Source organism: Miscanthus floridulus, chromosome 1 (genome assembly GCF_019320115.1).
Source record: "Miscanthus floridulus cultivar M001 chromosome 1, ASM1932011v1, whole genome shotgun sequence".
In the NCBI taxonomy this organism is placed as follows: Eukaryota; Viridiplantae; Streptophyta; class Magnoliopsida; order Poales; family Poaceae; genus Miscanthus; species Miscanthus floridulus.
In genome coordinates this window covers 74,465,870-74,485,378 of record NC_089580.1, presented here as the reverse complement: position 1 = coordinate 74,485,378, position 19,509 = coordinate 74,465,870, and the positions used below count along the sequence as shown (strand labels likewise).

General features: G+C 48.0%; 1 pseudogene; it reads left to right on the top strand.

Annotated features, from left to right (window-relative positions):
* Window positions 1-19,509, top strand: part of LOC136487210 (BTB/POZ and MATH domain-containing protein 1-like) — a 163,254-nt pseudogene that overhangs the window by 128,404 nt on the left and 15,341 nt on the right.

The following is a 19,509-nucleotide window of genomic DNA, read 5'->3' as shown; positions in this document are numbered from 1 at the left end:
GGCGGGGTGCGATCGATCAGAATGTTGAGGCAAAGTTACGTAAGATAATTTAAAGGAATGGACTACCCTTTCATTTAGGTAAAAAATGTATTTACCATATGATAGTAAACAAAAAGAGAGGTGGTATCGCACCTCCATGGAGCCCTTGAGCGAGCCAAGCCAAAAGTGTTCGAGCCGGGGTGCTCTGTAGGAGCGAACAATGAATGAAAAAATGGTAAGACCAAATTTTTAAGGGAAGAAACGACGTAATTGTTCGATGTTCCAAGTGTTGGAGAGAATGTTGTCATTGTCATCCTTCAGTTAGTAGGTGCCTGGTCAGATCACTTTGGTCACTGTATAGGGTCCTTCCCATGGCAGAGAGAGTTCGTGCTTCTCCTTGGTCGATTGGGTCCTTCGAAGCACGAGGTCTTCAACCTCAAGGATCCTTCCTCTGATTTTCCACTCATGGTACCTACGGAGAGTCTGTAGGTAGCAAGTGGAGCAGATGATGGTCGTCCCATAGGCCTCCTCGAGTAGGTCGGCTGTGTCTTGTTGAGCCTCCGTGGCTTAGTCGTAGTCGAAGGCCTTCACTCTTGGGGCACCGTGGTCGATGTCGGCGGGCAGCACTGCTTTAGCTCCATAGGCCAGGAAGAAGGGTGTGAACCCTATGGATTGGTTTGGGGTCGTTCTTAGGCTCTAGAGTATTGCTGGGACCTATACAACCCATCACCTGGTGTACTTGTTGAGTCGGTCGAAGATGCGTGGCCTAAGTCCTTGGAGGACCATGCCATTGGCACGCTCGACCTGGCCATTAGTACATGATGTCCAACAAAGGCCTAGTCAATCTTGATACCATATCCATCACTGAAGTCCAAGAACTTCTTCTCGGTGAAATTAGTTCCGTGGTCAGTGATGATACAGTTTGGAACACCAAACCGGTAGACGATGTCGAGGAAGACTTGACCGCCTCTTCTAAGCGGATGTTGGTGATGGGATTGGCCTCTATCCACTTGGTGAACTTATCGACCGCTATGAGCATGTGAGTGAAGCCACTCGGGCCCTTTTTGAGGGGTCCTACCATGTCGAGGCCCCATACCATGAATGGCCAGGTGATGGGAATGGTTTGGAGCTCCTACGCCGGCAAATGAGTTTGCTGAGCGTAGAATTGGCATCCCATGCACCTATGGACGACCTCCTCTGCATCTGGTAGTGTAGTGAGCTAGTAAAAACCTTGGCAAAAGGCTTTTTTGACCAGCGACCTTGGGCCGCATGATGTCCGCACATCCTGACATGGACCTTAAGGAGGACCTATTTCCCTTGATTGGTAGGGATGCACTTCATGAGTACCACCGATGGACTTCATTTGTAAAGCTCATCCCCGAGCATGACAAACGTCTTGGCGCATCAAGCAATCCACCGTGCTTTAGTCCTTTTGGGTGGGAGAACTTCCTCGAGGAGTTAGGAGAGTAGTAGTGCTCGCTAGTCTATTTGATCGAGTGCCAATACGGAGACGTCGATGGGTGACATCGTCATAGAGGCACTAGGGTCGGAACCTTCGAGCGCCGGCTTGGCATCGGGGTCAGAGCGCCCGAGCACTGGGTTAGCATTAGGGTGTGTTTAGATTGGACCTTCTAGGATGTGGGTGGATGGCTCATGGAGGTCATTCATGAAGACCCTGCTCGGAGATGGATCTCGCCTGGCGGACAATTTTGCGAGAAAATCGGCAGCATCGTTGTCCTTTCAGAGGATGTGATGCAGCTCGATCCCCTAGAATTTGTCCTTGAGCTTGCGCACCTCTTGGCAATATGCTGCCATGAGGGGGCTTTTGCAAGAGGACTCCTTCATGACCTGGTAGATGACCAGCTCTGAGTCGCCACGAACATAGAGTCATGTAGCTCCAAGCTCGATGGTGATGCGTAGTCCGTTGATCAGGGCCTTGTACTCTGCGGCATTGTTTGAGGCTGAAAAGTGGAGGCAGATGGCATAGCGGAGCCTACTCCTATCTAAGAGATCAGAACCACTCTAGCCCCCAAGCCAGGTGCCATGATGGACCCATCGAAGTACATCGTCCAGTACTCGTGGGTGACATCTAGAGTCGGTAGCTAGACCTCCGTCCATTCGACGACAAAATCCATGAGAGCCTAAGACTTAATAGCAGTGCGAGGGATATACCTGATGTCGTGGCCCATGAGTTCGAGTGCCCACTTGGAGATCTGTCCCATGGTGTCGCAGTTGTGGACGATGTCTCCAAGCGGGTATGAAGTGACGACCATGACTTCATGGTTGGTGAAGTAGTGCAGGAGCTTCTAGGTCACCATTAGCAAGGCATATAGGAGTTTTTGCACCTAGGGGTACCGAACCTTGGGGTCGGTGAGTACCTCCCCGATGAAGTATATGGGTCACTGGACCTTAAGGTGGTGTCCTAGCTCCTCCCTTTTGACAACTAGGGCGGCGCTCACCACGTGGTTGCCCCCCATGATGTAGAGGAGGAGGGGTTCTCCCCATTTAGGAGCGACAAGGATTGGGGCCAATGTCAGTGATGTTTTGAGGCTCTCCAAAGCCTGTTGCACTTCCTTAGTCTAGACGAAGGTGTCTGTCCTTTTGAGGAGCTTATAGAGAGGTATTCCTTGCTCGCTGAGCCGAGAGATGAACTGTCTTAGGGTGGCCAAACAACCGGTGAGCCTCTATATGCCCTTGACGTTGCGTATAGGTCCCATGTTGGAGATGGCCATGATCTTTTCAGGGTTGGCCTCAATACCTCATTTGGACACGATGTATCCAAGCAGCTTCCCCTTTGGGACCCCGAAAACACATTTCTCGGGATTCAATTTGATGTTGAACCTTCGAAGGTTCGTGAACGTTGCAGCCAAGTTTGCGATCAGGTCGCAAGCTTGAGCCATTTTGACCACTATGTCATCAACATAGATGGTGATTGTTAGTTTCAGCTACTCGGTTTGATCAAGTTGGTCGAGCAGGTTGATTTAGTCAGCAAAGCATTGCTGCATGCACCTTTGGTAGATGGCACCAGTGTTCTTCAGACCAAAAGGCATGGTTACGTAACAATACGAACCATACGAGGTGATGAATGAGGTTGCGAGTTGATTAGACTCTTTCATCGCAATCTGGTGATAGCCTAAATAGGCATCCAGAAAGGAGAGGATCTTGCATCCCAAGCTAGAGTCGACTATCTAGTCTATGCGCAGCAAAGGAAAGTGATCCTTTGGGCATGCTTTGTTGAGGCTAGTATAATCAACACATATTCTCCATTTCCTAGTTTTCTTTTTAACAAGAACAAGATTAGCAAGCCACTCGGAGTGGAATACCTCTCTGATGAATCCGGCTACCAGCAGTTTGGTGACCTCCTCACCTATGGCCCTATGCCTCTCATCGTCAAAGCGACATAGACATTGCTTGGCGGGCTTCAAGCCTGGGACGAGGTGTAGTGCGTGCTCGATGACCTCCCATGGTATGCCTAGCATGTCAGAAGATTTCCATGCGAAGACATCATGATTGGCGCATAGAAAGTTGGCGAGCTCACATTCCTATTTGGCTAGGAGCTAGGTCCTGATCCACACCATCTTGGTTGGGTTAGTGGGGTCAATCCCCACCACCTTAGTTTCCTCGAGTGGGCGAAAGGCTGTTGAGGCGGTTGGTTTGTTGTAGTCTTGGACTATTGGGGTCGACAACTCCCTGAGCCACAGGAGCTCAGATGAGTTGATGATGGTAGTGGCAAGCTCATAATGCTCGTGGTCACACATGAAGGCGTGCGAGAAGGTGCTACCCATAGTGATGATGTCATTTGGTCCTGGCACCTTGAGCTTTAGGTAGGTGTAGTTGGGGACCACCATGAACTTGGCATAGCATGGCCGCCCCAAGATGGCGTGGTAAGACTCTAGGAAGTCCACCACCTCGAAGGTAAGCACCTTTGAGCGGAAGTTGGCTTGGTCACCAAACATGACGGGCAGGTCAATCTACCCGAGCGGGTATGTTTGAGCTCTCGGGATCCCGCCGTGGAAGGGAGAGCTCACCGGTCAGAGCTCTGACCAGGGGATGCGCATGGCATCAAGGGTCTTGACATAGAGGATGTTGAGGCCACTGCCTCCATCCATCAGCAGGATGATGGGGTCGACAACGAGTAGGTAGCACCCTAGTCTAGTGATGTGGGATGGATGGTCCCTCCGATCAAAAGTGATTAGAGATTCTGACCAATGAAGGAAGGAGGGGACCATCGTTTCGGCGACACATGCCTCTTAGTAGCGCACTTTGTGCTGGCGCTTGGAGTAGACGACATCAGATCCCTCGAAGATCATGATGCATTCCTTGGGGTCAGGGAAGCTATCCCCATCCTTGCCCATCGTGCCTCCTTTCTTGTCTACTGCCTACTTGCCCTTTCCTCCTTTCAGCCTACTAACCTATTGCAAGAAGCGCTTGAGGAGCTCATAGTCCTTGTAGAGGTACCACTTTGAGAACCTACGGATGTAATCCTATAGGGACTTGTTGGGCTCCTACTAGTAGCTCTTGAGGTCCTAGGAGTTCCTAGGGTGAACATACGTCCCCTGGAAGTTCCCGACGAAGACCCTCTTGAGGTCCGCCCAGTCGCGGATGCTGTCGTGTGGGAGGAATTCAAGCCACACTCGAACATGTTCCCCCATGCAGATGGGGAGGTACTAAATGATGAAGTGATCATCATCCTCTCCCCTGGCTTGGTAGGCGAGCTGAAGTCTTTGAGCCATATACCAGGATTTGTCTCCCTGGTATATTTGGCGATGATGGTCGGTGGTCGAAAGCGTAATGGGAACAACGCTCTCTGGATGCATCGGCCAAAGGCCCATAGTCCTAGGCCATCCAGGCTGGGACTCCGGTCATTCAGTTGGAGACCATGCCTAGGGTGCATCTCCCTAGTCTCCTTGATGGTCCGATCGAAGCCCGTGTCATCTAATCTCACTAACGCCCGATGGACGTCATCATCATGCCAGGCCCGATGTCGGGTGCTGATGACACTACGAGCGTCTTGGTTTGGCCCAAGGCATTCGCGCATAGGCGGTCAGTGTGGAGCGGGTGCCAGGTCAGGCTATGGCGCAGTTGCGCCCTCCTGTTTCACGCCTAGTGGCTGTAGTGGCGAGCAGATGGAGCGATGCATCTGGTGCGTCCCCGCCCCCCTAGTAGGGAGAGAGGGCATGAGTTAGTGTTGCAACACGGAGCTCTCTGCCTATTGAACGGCAGCGGTCACCACCAGTGCCCAGAGGTTCCGGTGGATTGCCTGTTCCTAGGGGTTGTCTGGCTCGGGGAGGCCACGCAGATGCATCACCGCCACAACGATGTTCTGGCTTGCCCGAGCAAACTATGGGGGATTGTTCCCCCTGTGGATGATCTCATGCTAGACCTAGCAGGTGCGACCCTAGGCGCTGCTCACCAGGCTATGTGCACGGGGCGCATTATTGTCACAGAACTGACTAATTTATAAGAGTACAAGTACAATGGTAGCCCGCAAGCGGTCGCACTGTCATATTTGAACCCATATAAACCCGGTAGTCCGTAGAGTAGCATGACATGTCTCGATAAATGATTTACAACAACCAAGATCGTACAGGATTCAACATACATGTCACATATTACATAAAGTTCACATATACATTTCCATCATCAGAGTATGAAATAAGTTATTACAAACCATGTTTGATAAACAAAAGCGGAAGCAAATTAAGTTTGAAAGTAGCAATTGCCAACATAGTTTGATATAGTGCCAACATACGATCATAGTCCACAAAAGCATGTAGAGGGGTTAATAAAGAATCCTGCCCAAGGCTTAATCCTCATCCACAGCGGGATAGAAGCAACTCTTGTAATAACCATGATACACAGTGCCATCTGCAATAATGGGAAATAAACCCTGAGTACGAGAAGGTACTCAGCTAGACTTACCCATCATAAACTAGAAATAAAAATGACTCCAAGGATCATGCAAGGTTGTATAAGTGGATATAGCTTAATAACATTTTGCATAAAAAGCGATTAACTCAGTGATACAATTATAATTCTGTTATCAAGTTAATTATGACTATCCATCTCTAAATTAGCAACTATCCTATGCCAAACATGTGGTATATCATTTTAAGAGCATACAATAGTAACCATAGTAGGTATTGTAATTCTATGTTTATCTGAACCATCATGTTCCCTAGTACAGTTACTACAAGGTTGGAGCTAGCCAAGTTTCTCACTATCTGGGAGAGACGGTGATTCGAATCGATTTCAACTAGCTGGGAATTTATTCCTAACACAAACCCGGGTCTACTAGCTATGGTAGCCTTAGGTCACCTTTGGTACAACTCAAGTACACATTTCATGGGTTTGCCCAACGCTGCACAATCAGGGACAACCAAATGCCAGGACATTCAGGCCTAGCCTGCCCTTGGGCTCAGTTTGGCTCCCCGCACATCCTTACTACCATCCAGAGTGCGCACTTTGATAGAGCGGGGCCTGGCCTAAGTTGAGCTACTCGGCTTCGTGGTCGAAACGAGTCATTAGGCTAGCTAAGTGATAGGCATGCATTCAATCTTGTCAAAAGGTCCAACAACGGTATGGTCCTTAATCGGCACAGACAGAATCACATGAGTCAACCTACCATAGACTCCGTCCAGCCTCGATTTACATTACCCTATGGTTCTTTTCCACGATAGCAAATATAGCCAACCATGCTTCGGTATCCACCTATAACTCATAGGTGACAGGAAATCACCCGACTTCTACTAGTCTAAGCATGGCTAAGCATATATTCAATCCTAGACCTATATAGGGTTAAAGGTACTTTTCTAGACAAGGAATTTTTATGCATCAGTGGTTTCAAATCAACTCTTATAACCTAATGCATCAATCATAAGGACTTAAGTAATATTTTGTAAAATACTAGGAGACTTATAATGCTCCAGGGCTTGCCTTTCAGAAAGGAAGTGGGGCGGTGATCAGGGCACTCCAGAAGCTCTTCAGGGGTCTGCTCCTCGCCTTCAGGAACTGTGGCTTGAGGAATCTCCTGCTGGTCCCCTTCCTCTCCTTCGTCGAACTCCAGCAATGTTATCTCCTCCGTCGATCCTAGATGCGTGAGTGTGACATGAGATAATGCGAATGTATTCATGTTGGCAAGTATAGTATGATGATACATGATGAATGGATTCTTGCAAGCATTCTTAACAACATGGTGTTAAAGAAATATAAGTGCATCACATTTACTGAGTATGTGCATATCTCTTCGTGCTTATTTAACCAACTACTTCAACAATGCATTTACTATATCACAAAATAGCAACTACTCGTTTTACTCATAACTGAAGTTCTACTTGTCCAAATGTGGTGATCTTGGACTTTCTGGAAATCCTATAAAATTATCTACAACTTTCCTTTAATACACTCACTGTGATTCAGGAGTTAAATTGGGCAAACAATTCATTCAATCAAATCTGTCCAGAAAGTAAACCTTTCGGACAGCAAACTTGCAACAGCTTGAATTCTAAAACCCTAAGTCCTATGACTGTGAAAATTTAACACTAGGTAGATTAGCAAGTTATCTACAACTTTCTTATTAAAAAGTTTTACAGTAGAGACCATTATCTATATGAAATCATCCACGCGATCAAAACTATACATGCAGTCTTGTATTTGAATGACAAAGCGATAATTAGTCATTTGTATACAATCAATGGCTTCTAAGCCTTCCCACTGATATCAACAGTTACTATGCAACATAAGAACCACAGAAAACATTATGCTCAATCATAATCTAATTATTTAATTGCCTTTCTTAATTTAATTAAATAATTAGGGTAAATAATAAACATATACCAAAGGTGCATCATAAATTCTCAAACATTTACAGTGGCTTACAAGTGCTACCAATAGGCTACTATAAAAGTTTCATTCCATTTTACCAAGTAAAACACCCTACACAAAAATGACAAGGCATAAAGGCTTAAAATAGCATAAATTGAAAACCCTAGTGAAATTGTGAAGCAACAGATTTTATATTTTTCTTAGCATCCATATGGTACTAGGACAACCTCTAACAAATTTAATGGATATTGGATTCATAAATAATTTATAAAAATTCATACAAGGATCATCTAATTATAAAAGGAAAATCTATAACTACAAATCCATACATGCACTGACCCTCAAATTTTTATCAGAGCTTATACTTGTCAAGAACAACTCACCACATAAATTTCATAATTTTTGGAGCACAGGAACTCTAGATATAAATTAAACAAGTTTACATACATTTAAAAACATATTTCAAGTTTCATTTTAAATCTTCCAGAAACTTTACTACCATTGCTAATATCATATTTTTCATAAATACTACACTTCTCAAGGAACACTACAAAATTTGGTTCATAGATTTTGGATCTCTATAGCTCAACTTATAAAATTTCAACATACAAAAATAGGAATAAATGGACTAGCTTTCTTCACTTCTGTCGCTGACAGGTGGGACCCGCTGTCAGTCGGCCCCACATGTCAGTGAAACAAAGCAGGTGTCGACAGAATATCGTCGACAATCCTCCGAGGGGTATCTCACAAAGGTAGATTGATCGGTAGAGGAGCGCGAGATCAATAACAAGAAGGCAACAGAGACACACAAGTTAGACTGGTTCAGGCCGTTAGTATGACGTAATACCCTACTCCTATGGTCTGTTGGTTTGTATTAGCTATCGTATGATATGCCGTGATTTTAGAGGGGGTCCTTGCCTGCCCTATATAGTCCAGGAGGCAGGGTTACAAGTCGGTTAGATCTGAGAGATAACCGGAAAGTAATAACTGATTACAGGAATCTTGGGATCATACATATCCTAACAGGTCTCATAGTATCTTCAGGATATCTTTCTGATGTCTTGCGGAAGGCGCCAAGCAAAGTCGTGCCTCGCAAGGCTTCTTCTTGTGGGCTGGGCCACCCCTAGGGGCGTAGCCCATGTGGTCTGCCATGGGTATCCAGGGTCATACCCCCCACATCTAGTCCCTGAGCGCCTTGTACCTATTGTGCAACGCCATCTTGAGCTTGTCCGAGCAGGTGCGAGCCAAAGCCGATCAGTCCAAATCACGGTCTGACCATCATGATGAGTCATCGAGCAGCTGTGAGCAGTTGTCGAGCAGCGTGCATCATAGCTGAGCAGCGTGGACCATCGCCGAGCAGCATGCCCCAAGCACGGCTTACCATAAGGGTGTAAGGAGCTCAAGTCTAGAATTGAAAATTTCCTCTTAGTGGACCAAGTGTGCCCACTTAGAGTCCGACCACGACGAAAGGAGATAATCTTCTTCGGCTTTCAGAGTCACAGAGTCTTCTAGAAAAATCAAGCATATTCACTGCAAGGTGAAGTGTGCCCACTTAGTCCCCGAGCCTGATAGTAGATGATGTAGTCATGTGGTGCCAGGGTCAGAAAGTAGAAAACCAGCCGAGCAGGCAGCCAGTCCTCGGGCGAAGCCTCGAGATGAGGAAAAGCACACACTCACCGCAAGGTGAAGTGTGCCCACTTAGTCCCCGAGCCTGACAGTAGATGACGTTGTCATGTGGTGCCAGGGTCAGAACCAGAGGAATAATGAAAGACTAGCCGAGCAAGCAGCTAGTCCCTGAGCTGCAAGTGGAGATACCAGAGCAATCAAACTATGGTGAAAAAAATCGAAGTGACGGCTATACAATAACAGTTACTGAGCCTTAATAAATGTCGGAGAAATCGGCGATTATTCAGCGAGTAGCAACAAAGGTGGTGATAAATGAGCGACATGGGCTACGGTTGCGTGAAAGCCCAGTTCACAGCCCATTAAACCACGTTGGAGAATTCAGAGCAGAGCAGATCACGGGAACGGTTTCCCAAAAACCCTTGGATGCAAAAAAGGTGGGGAAAGTGCTTTATAACTACGCCGCCGCAATCCCCACTCCCAACATTGCCACTTCGTCTTTCTCCAATACTCCCGCATTTCTAGATTCACGGGCACATCTACCTCCACCACCAAACCCTAATCGGAATTTGAAGGATGGCGCCAAAGAAGGTAGCCGTGAAATCGAAGAAGACAAGCCCAAAGAAAGTGGGCACCGAGGCCTAGAGGGATGAAGAGTGGGTGCCATCGCGCACTAGAGAGGCGAAGCTAAATAGACTAGTTGAGGCAGGCGTTCTTCCTGACCGCACGACCACTGAATGGTGCCTGGCCCTCGGTGAGCCCTTTCCAACACCTCATATCGACGAAGTTGTGGTATTTGAAGATTACTTTTAGCGTGGGTTGGGATTCCCTGTTCATCCATTCCTTGGTATCAGTTTGTGCAATATCCACCCAAATACCATTCTTCACATCTCTATCTTTATCCACTTCTATGAGGCATTCCTTGGTATCCTTCCCCACTTCAACCTTTTCCATTATCTATTCTAGCTGAAGAAGAGAGGCGAAGGTGGTTCCAAGATGGTCGGCAGAGTATACCTTCAACTGTGTGATGGAATGGCAGGTGAATATCTTACTATGCCACTAAACACATCATTGAAAAACTAGAACGCAAGGTGGTTCTACATAAGGCAGACTAACCCAGCCATCCGCTATGACCCTGATCACATCCTGGAGAACCAGAAGAGCTAGTCAGAGATGCCAAGAAACACTAATATGGACCAAGTGAAAGAGCTTCTTGACTTAATCTAGGGTGTGAATATCAATGACGGATTGGTAGCAGTGAGTTTTATATCGCGTCGTGTTCAACCCTACAAGGAGAGAGCCCATCCTGCCTTTGAATTCAAAGGGAAAACTGATGGTACCCGGGAGAAATCAGATATGCTATTGAAGGAGGTTATCAAAGAGCGAGCTGTAGAGCTGTTCACTTCACATGTCTCATTCAACATGCCACGGTATTCAAAACCCTTTAACTGCAGAAACCAGCCACCCTAGGTAAACATCTCAGTATTATGTTCCTAATGCTTTTAATCTGTCATCATTTCCAAACATCTAGACTCATTCACCTGTAAAAAGATCCACTCGCAGGATAGAGCCGTATACTTCTCGGGTGTACCGAGGAGTGAATGGCCGACGGGAGTAGACAGCCGACGACCACCATAGCCTAAAGAGGAGGGGTTGAGCGCCTCGTCGGATAGTGCGTCCCCAGTATCGGAGAAAATTCGTGGGAAAAGGCCAGTGGTAGACGAGCCGGCTCGAAAGAGGAGAAAGATGGCGGGCACCACTTCCTACAAACTAGGTAGCATCTCGCTTGGTGATGACCAGGCCACTCGACCGTGAAGGACTACAGTGTTGGAGTGGTCTGACGATGATGAAGACCTGACAGCGTGTTCGCCAAGCATGAAGGAGCCACCACTCCATGCTGAAGTCCCCAATCAGAGAGCGAAAGAAATTCATGCACAACCGATGATGGAAGTCCCGGTGGTGCAGACGACTGGAGTCCCTGAGCAACAAATGGGAGTAACCTTGGAACAGCATGTGGAGAGGGCTCTAGAACACCAAATGGATCGGTGGTCTTCTATAGAAGAGCGGGAACCTCCCCAGCAGAGCACTGAGGTGGACCACGCAGCTGCACCAGGAGGATCAGGCAGATATCGCTGGTTCAAGAAGTTGAACCGGAAGACCAAACCGTGAGTATATTTTTCTTGTAGTAGTAATGTTGTTCCTTGACCTCTTTTGAATACTGACAAGCTGACATTATGCAGAGCAACGCCAAGGACCGCACCCGCGGTAGAAACAACACCGACTGCTCCCGTCCTGGAGTCCCCAAGTGCTTGGCAACCAGAAGAGAGGTCAGCTGCCGCTACCGATGGTCCCAGCGATGGTGAACCATTGGCACAAACAACAGGCGTGTCGGCGACAGCGACTGAGGCTACGACTGAAACCGCCGATACTTTGGGAGCGGAAGCTGCAGCTGCTATTGATGCACCGGAGGCTAGGGAAGCAACTCCGACGATGGCCGAGGAGCAAATTGTACCGCCCGTAGCAACGCCAGGAATGGTCAGAGCCGCTGTCTGACCACAGAGCCCCCTAGTGGTGCCTCGAGCGACGGTGGAAGAGGACGAGGTTTAGGAAATCGAGCGAGCCAAACCTCAACCCCAATCCGTCCAGATTATCTGAAAACGCAGGGAAGAAGTGTTAGTTATTAAGGATGAAGACACCACCAAGGAGATGAAGAGGCTGAGATCCGTGGTAGCTGGAGTAATGACTCAAATTGAGGTTAGTACTGCAACTATAATATTAATAAATGGTGTTGGAGATCGAAGTTCATCACTGGCATTATACATCCACAGGGTATAACACGTACAGCCGAGCAGCGGCATCAACTGATAAAGAGGATGGAGCCCCTTGTCGAAGAAAACAAGAAACTCCAGGAGGCAATGAACCTATATGAGAAGAACATCTAGAGGGCTCGATGTGAGCGAGACCTTGCAGAGTCCAATTCGTGGGACCTAGAACATCAGAAGGGGGTTCTATCCGAGTAGTTGGCAGCTACAACCGAGCAACTGCAGAGGAAATCCGATCAGTTGACAACAGCATCCAAATAGCTGCAGAAGAAGTTCGAGCAGCTGGCCGTTGCATTGGAACAACTAAAAAATGCCTCCAACCAGTTGGAAAAGAAAAACCAGCAGCTCAAAAGCCTAGCCGATCAGAACACAGGTATGATTATCGGCGAATGGACTTTGTATTTGTTTGAACAACCATCTTTTAGGTGACAACTATTTTGCTTGTAGAGCGAGATGCGAAGCTCGGCCAGCTTCGCAAAACCGTTGAGCAAATCCAACAAGAGAAAGCAAAAGAGTCGGAGCGAGCAAACAAACTGGCCAAAGAGCTGAAAGGTGAATACCTCCTGGTCGGAATTACTGCTGAAGTATTTTTCTGGTATGATGGAACATTGTAACGTTTGCAGGTTATCGCTGTAAAGCCAAGGCACAATTCGATGTGCTGGTGCAGGAAGCCCAGGTCCAAAAAGACAACTTCAATGCTGTAGTTACCGCAATAAAACTAGTGCTTGACTGCGTCGACCCAGAATCGGCACCTCGACTTCATGGTAGGAGGCAAGGGTTAGATACCATCATCTAGAGGTGCAAGGCAGTGTGGGAGAATTTTAGGATCTTCAACCGCGATGCCATTATGACCGTTGCTACTCATGTCCTTGCGGTTGTTCGGTCCCACTACCCAACCATCGACGTTTAGTCGATAGGGGGTAGTTTCACCGAAGGACTGAGCGATGCAGAGACCCAGAAGCTGGAGGATGAGGTGGAGGACGCAGCGAAGAAATTGGCTAGCGACATAGATCTATTTGGTGAAACGGATGGCAGTGACGTAGCCCAATGATCTGCTTGGCTAATATCATCTGTAATTTCTGCGCAATGCAATTAGAACGCATGAAAGCGCAAGAACACTTATATATACGACAAATGTTATAAAGTGCATGTGTATGCAGTTAGATTATATTTCGGCGAAAAAATCTTCCTAGTTATGACCATAAGATATTTATATGGAGTATAAGTAGAGTCCGAGCAGTTAGTTTGCTACTAACTCCCATGGCCTTAGCTAGCCCATAGTCCATGACGTCGAGCGCGGAGCCCGAGCACATGTAGGGGGAATAGGCGTGACCAAGGAACCGCAGCTGACCACCCATAATGCAAAGCGCGGAGCCCGTAGCACATGTAGGGAGAGATCAGAGACTAGGTCTTCTCCATAGAGAAAATAGCAAAACGTATGCTGCTCGGCAGTTATCGAAATGACTGTAGATGGCATAAATGGCGACCGAGCAATAAATTCTACTCTGACCTCGGATAGCCCATAACCTATAACATCGAGCGCAGAGCCCGTGCACGTGAAGGAAAAATAGGCGTGACCAAGGAACCACAGCCGACCACCCTTAACACAGAGCGCGGAGCCCATGGCACGTGTAGGGAGAGATCAGAGGCTGGGTCTTCTCCGAAGAGAACAGAAAAGAAAGTAGGCTGCTCGCTGATTGGCGAAAAATCTTTAAAGGTTTATAGCAAATTATTCGGTGGTTTGGAGAAAAACATGTGGTGAGACACGTTGGCGATTTGGAGGAGACGTGTTTGGAGAAAAATTATTCGGCGCTTTTTTGGCAAAAATGTGTCGGCGTTTTGGAGAAAACGTTCAGCGTTTTTTGGAGAGAATCGTTCAGAGATTTTGGAGATTTGGAGAACTTTATTCGGCAAAATCGTGGTCGGCGATTTGGAGAGATCGTTTGGTGATTTTGGAGAAAACCGTTCGGCGATTTTGGAGATCATTTTGGAGTATCATAATGCTTAGCGACTGTACGCGGAGATCGAAAGTTAAAGGGGAAAAAATGGAGACAAATTATGGAGACCAAAACTTTATTCATCATAAAATGGAGAGTACATATCTAGAGCATTTCAAGGGTAGAAACGTATAAGGTGCTCGATGTGCCATGAGTTTGGAACATCAATCCCATCTAAGTCACATAAGCGATAAGATCCTGGTCGGGTGACCTCTTTGACGAGATAGGGCCCTTCCCAAGGGGAAGAAAGCTTGTGCAACCCTTCGGTCTTTTGTTTTCTATGGAGAACGAGGTCGCCGATGGTGAATGAATGACCTTTTATGTTGCGGTTATAGTACCTTCGCAGATCTTCTAGATACTTGGCTATGTGAACGCAGGTGATCAGGCGTTCTTCCTCGGCCCGGTCAATGTCCTCTATCCAAACAACAGTGGCTTGCTCTTCAACATAATTTTCCACCCTAGGTGCTCGGAAGGCAACATCTGCTAGTAGTATGGCCTCTGAGCCATAGACCAAAAAATATGGAGACACGTCGGTACTGTGACTAGCTTGAGTGCATAGTCCCCAGACCACAGCTGGTATCTCTTTAAGCCATCTGCCCGGATGCTTTTCTTCTTTCTGATATAGCCTCTTTTTTGAGGGCGTCAAGGATCATTCCATTAGCCCGCTCAACCTAGCCATTAGCTCTAGGATGAGCAACAAAAACATGTTTAACAGAGATGCACCGGTCTTCACAGAAGTCCCAAAAATGATGGCTGGTAAACATGGTTCCAAGGTCAGTGATAATGCTGTTCGGGAGACCAAACCTGTGTATGATATCTTCAAAGAGGTCGACTGCTTTCTTTGTAGTAGCTGAAACGAGCGGTTTGTACTCAATCCACTTGGAGAACTTATCAATGGCGACGTAGACATACCAGAAACCTCCTGGCGCTGGCTTGAAAGGCCCAATCATATCTAGTCCCCAGCATGCGAATGGCTAGGAAGCTGGGATGGTCTATAGTTCTTGTGCCGGTACATGTATTTGCTTGGCAAAAAACTAACACCCCCCACATCATCGAACGAGGTCTTCTGCATCGGAGATGGTTGTGGGCCAGTAAAAACCTGCTCAGAAAGCTTTGTCGACCAGGGTTCTCGAAGCCATGTGATTGCCATAGGAACCAAAGTGAATTTCAGAAAGTAGCTTCACACCGTCGTCTTGGATGATGCATTTCTATAGTATCCCTTCCTTGGCACTCTTCCTCATCAGGTTACCGTCTACCAGCACTTAATGCTTACTTCGGTGAATTAGACGTTCGATTTCGATCTTGTCGGCGGGTACTTTGGCGCTGGTGAGGTACTTGATGAACTGCTCCCTCTAATCGGTGACCGGCGATGGCACTGTAAGTACCAACTGCTTGGCAAGAGGAACCTCCTCAACTTCCTTTTCTTCTTTAATGGATGGCTCCAGGAGATCTTGCATGAAGACCCCCGGTGGAACCGCGACGCGAGACGAACCTATTTCTGAGAGTTGGTCGGCTGGTTGATTTTGATCTCGTACCATGTGGTGGTACTCGATATCGTAGAACTTCCCTTCAAGCTTCCTGATTTTGGCGCAGTATGCGTCCATCTTCTCACTGGAACAGGACCAGTCTTTGTTGAGCTGGTTGATAACCAATGCGGAGTCCCCGTACACCATAAGTTGTTTGACGCCGAGCTCGACAGCTATTCATAGACCATGGAGACATGCTTCGTATTCCACAACGTTGTTGGAGGCCGGAAAGTGTATCCGGAGGACATAGCGGAGCTTATCTTTGGTCAGCGTAATGAACAGAATGTCCACGCCGGCACCGCTGATGTTAAGGGCGCCGTCAAAATACATCACCCAGTGCTCAGGGCAAGTGGCGGCAATGGGTTCTTGGATCTCGGTCCACTCAGCAATGAAATCAGCAAGCGCCTATGACTTAATGGTAGGTCTGCTTCTAAATTCAATGGAGTAAGTGCCGAGCTCAACAGCCCACTTAATGATGCGGCCGTTGGCCTCTTTGTTGCGGAGAATGTCCCCTAGAGGGAACTCAGTAACCACGGCGATCTTGTAATACTCGAAGTAGTGTCGGAGCTTTCGCGATGGAATTAGAATTGCGTATAACAGCTTCTGTACCTGAGGATAATGAGTTTTGGGCTCATTAAGCACCTCGCTGATGAAGTATACCGGACATTGCACCTTGTAGGCATGCCCAGACTCTTCGCGTTCGAATACAATAGCCGTGCTGATGACGCAAGAAGTGGCGGCGATGTAAATCAGTAGAGTTTCATCTAGCCGTGGTGCTGTCATGATTGGAGGTTTTGTTAAGAACAACTTGAGCTACTCAAAAGCTGTGTCTGCCTCCTCCGACCAGGAAAAATGCTCGGAGGCTTTAAGGAGCTTGAACAAAGGTAGCTCTTTTTCACCGAGGCACGAGATGAAGCGACTTAACGTAGCCATGCAGCCTGTAAGCTTCTATATATCCTTGACGCATTTTGGCCGCTTCATGTTGGTGATGGCGGAGACCTTGTTAGGGTTTGGTTCGATGCCTCAAGCACTAACAATGTAGCCCAGTAGTATACCGGATGGAACTCCAAAGATGCACTTTGAAGGGTTCAGCTTCCATCGGTATTTGTTCAAGTTGGAGAAAGTTTCTTCAAGGTTGGCGATAAGATTTTCCGCGGTTTTGGTCTTGATGACCACATCGTCAATGTAGGCTTCGATGTTGCGGCCGATCTATTGGTCAAGGCACATCTGGATAGCCCTTTGATAGGTCGCCCCAGTGTTTTTGAGTCCGAAGGACATAGTGGTGTAGCAGTATGCACCGAAAGGTTTGATGAACGACGTCTTGACCTGGTCTTCTTCCTTAAGGGAGATCTGATGATAGCCGGAGTAACAGTCAAGAAAGGAGAGCAGTTCATAGCCAGCGGTGGAGTCTACAACCTCATCTATCTGAGGCAGGCCGAAGGGGTCTTTAGGGCAGTGTTTGTTAAGATCAGTATAATCAACACACATTCTCCATTCTTTATTCTTTTTTCGAACGAGAACAGGATTAGCTAACCAATCTGGATGATACACTTCTTTTATAAATCCGGCAGCTAAGAGCCATTTTATTTCTACCCTAATAGCCTCCTTCTTGTCTGGCGTGAATCGGTGGAGTTTCTGCTTGATCGGTTTGGTGGTCGGCGAGACATTCAAGGAGTGCTCGATCTTCTCCCTTGGTACCCCTGGCATGTATGCAGGTTTCCAAGCAAACACGTCGACATTGGCACATAGGAAGGAGATTAGCACGCTTTCCTATTTGGGGTCAAGGTGAGCCCCGATCCTCATAGTCTTGGATGGGTCATTGAGGCCGAGGCCGACCTCCTTGACTTCCTTGGACTTGGTAGAAGCACGAGGAAGCTCCAGCTCTAGGATCTCCATGTCATCGGTGGGCACCATCTTGGCTTCGGTGACTATGCTAGCCATTTGGATGGAGAGGTCGGTGGCTTCAGCGAGGGTGAGACTCTCTGTCTCGCAAGCGTAGGCGACGGAGAGGTTGGCGCACAGAGATAGGACTCCTATAGGTGAAGGCATCTTTAACACCATATACGCATAGTGTGGTACGGCCATGGACTTGGCCAGAGCTGGCCGACCAAGTATGGCGTGGTAGGCGGTGTCAAAGTCGGCGACGTAGAAGTTGATATGCTCGACACGGTAGTTGCTTGCCGTGCTGAACTGTACTAGTAGGGTAATCTCTCCAAGTGGTCTGGATGCCCTTCTAGGTACCACACCCCAGAAGGAGGAATCTGAGGGCATGAGATCTGTTGTCCCGAGACCCAACTCTCTTAGCACCTCGGCAAATAGTAGGTTCAAAGCACTCCCACCGTCGATGAGGACTTTTCTGAAGAGTACCTTCTGGATAGTCACGTCAAGGATGAGGGGAAAACGCCCTGTGTAGGGTATGTCTGCCCACTGGTTGGCCCTACTGAAGGTGATGGGGACCTTGGACCATGGGCAGTAGCTGGGGTTGGCTGTGGTTTCCTCTGAAGCGATGGCGAGCTTCCATTCTCTTCTGCTCTCATTGGAGGCAAGGCCTTCGAAGATGGTGGCGACCACCTTATCATGATCCTGGAAGGCATTGTTATTGCCCCTAGGTGGTCGGTGGCCTCCGTTCCTATTGGCGTCGTCATCCAGCTTCTTGTCCTAGAACTCCTAGGCCAAACTAAGGCAGTCTTTCATCTTGTGTTTGGTGTTCTTGTGTAGGGGGCACGGGCCGTCAAGGATCTTCTTGTACTGCTCGTCATAGTTACGCTTGGCTCGCGGCTCATTGATGTTGGCAATGAAGTGGTCTGGTCGGCGGCGGCGATTTTGACCAGGCTTGAACCCTTCTGGCCGATCACATCCGCTGTCTTGGTGGAAACTGCGGTCATCGTAGTGGTAGTCGTTGCGCCGTCGGTCGTCGGTGTGGTCGTCGTAGCAGCAAGGCGGGCGATTAGTGCCCGTATCTTCATTAAAACACACCTCGGCTTCCTCAGCGTCAGTATACTGGTTGGCAGTCATGATCATCTCGCCAATGCCCGTAGGTGGCTTTCGGTTGAACTTGGAAAGGAGCTCGTGGTGATGAAGTCCTCAGACGAAGGCGGTGATGACCTCAGCTTCCGTGATGTTGGGAATAGAATTCCTCATCTTGGAGAAGCGTCTGATATAGCTACGGAGGAGCTCGGATGACTTTTGGGTGGTGTGGTTGAGATCATGCATGGTGCCCGGATGTGTACATGTAGCCATGTTGTTGTCGGTGAAAACTTTCTTCAGCTCTTCCCAAGATGCGATGGAGTCCGGGGCGAGGCTTCTGAACCAAATCATGGCGGCTGGCATGAGCATGACAGGGAGGTAATTTGCCATGATGTTGGTGTCGCCTCCGGCGGCACGAACGGCCGTGGCGTAAGCCTACAGCCACTGGGTTGGGTTCATCCTTCCTTCATAGGGCTCAACCCCAGTGATTTTAAAACCATGTGGCCACTGGAGTGTTCAGAGTGCCCTGGTGAACACCAGAGGTCCTTCAGGATTACCGGCTCCATCATCTGTGATGTTGCCGGTGGTGATCAGCTCCAGAGCTGAGTCCAGGTTACCATACTCTCGCTCATACTCCTAGTGGCGGCGTACTTCATCTTCATGGCAACCAAAGCGACGCTGCTCAATACACCGTCGTGCATCCTGGAGATTGCTGAGGTGCACTCGAGCGTCCTATTTGACCTCCTAGTTGTGATGGCTATGGTGCTCAGC